The following is a 1,180-nucleotide window of genomic DNA, read 5'->3' as shown; positions in this document are numbered from 1 at the left end:
ATTGTGGGAGCGGAGGCAGGCTGCCCAGCAGGGCCCGAATTTGGCACACGGGGCTCGGCGTGGAGAAGGGCGGGGCCTCGGGACCAGGTCGAGGCAGGTTCCGACAGTGGGAGCCGGTGTGGGCGAGACCGGCGGGCGGGGCGCGGCGGGCCGCACCGTGGCTTTAAAATATAGGGCGAGCGAGGGCGGGCGGCGGCTGGGCGTTGGGAACTCATACTTACCTGGCAGGGGAGATACCATGATCATGAAGGTGGTTTTCCCAGGGTGAGGCTCATCCATTGCACTGCGGGTGTGCTGACCCCTGCGATTTCCCCAAATGCGGGAAACTCGACTGCATAATTTGTGGTAGTGGGGGACTGCGTTCGCGCTCTCCCCTGGCAACTGGTCAAAAACAAACAAATAAATCTTTTCATGCGCTGTTTGCACTACGCTGTGTGTTCAGTACTTCCTTCTCTGTATTCACGCTTTTTTCTTATGTTTGCTGGGGCTTTTTTTCTTTATATATTTTTTCATTTTATTGGTGTGCAGCTGATCCCGAAGTGACAAGGGGCCGTTATTTGTGCTTCAGTTTCTACGGCGCAGAAAAGATACGTTGCTGGTGTCCGGAAGGGGGAAACTAGGGGGATACAAACCGAGACTCCAGGCCAGCCTGAGGGGCAGGGGGTGTCTCGGCAGCCCCTGGGGGTTTCCCCCGGCCACCCCGTTCACACACACCTTGCATAGAAACCTCGACGCAGCGCTTCACCAAAAGGCCCAGCTGTGCCCTCCCCCGTGGCAGCAGCCCCCGCCAGCCCAGCCCAGCCCTGCCCGGTCGTCTTCTGCTGCGGGGTCAGGGCAGATCTCTGTCCCAACACAGAGCAATAAAAATAAAATAATAATAAATCATTGGGGAATAGCAGCACAATGCAGGGATGGCACCTGACCTTCTGCACCGACAAGACACTGACGCGAGACAAGGCGGGGAGGTAATTCTTGTATTGGACCAACTTCTGGTGGGGAGAGAGAGAAGCAAAATGCAAGCTGCACTCTTTCCCCAGCCGAAGGTGGGGTCCACCTTGTCTCTCTGATATCCTGGATTCCTGGGATATGGGGCATGCAAGAGCCGGGCCTGGCCAGGGGAGAGCGCCGGGCCCGGGCAGGCAGGGGGAGGGGCCCGACCGGAGGGGCGGAGCCGCGTGAG

General features: G+C 58.6%; 1 non-coding gene across 1 annotated transcript; it reads left to right on the top strand.

Annotated features, from left to right (window-relative positions):
• Positions 1-213: 213 nt before the first annotated feature.
• On the top strand, positions 214-377 carry LOC112121146. The gene has a single exon (XR_002909255.1). It is a non-coding gene; the product is annotated as a U1 spliceosomal RNA (small nuclear RNA).
• Positions 378-1,180: the final 803 nt, after the last annotated feature.

This window comes from Terrapene carolina, unplaced genomic scaffold (genome assembly GCF_002925995.2).
Source record: "Terrapene carolina triunguis isolate 2854851 unplaced genomic scaffold, T_m_triunguis-2.0 Scaffold45034, whole genome shotgun sequence".
Classification (NCBI taxonomy): Eukaryota; Metazoa; Chordata; order Testudines; family Emydidae; genus Terrapene; species Terrapene triunguis.
Note: the sequence above shows the minus strand (reverse complement) of the source record. Positions and strands in the feature narration are given on the sequence as shown.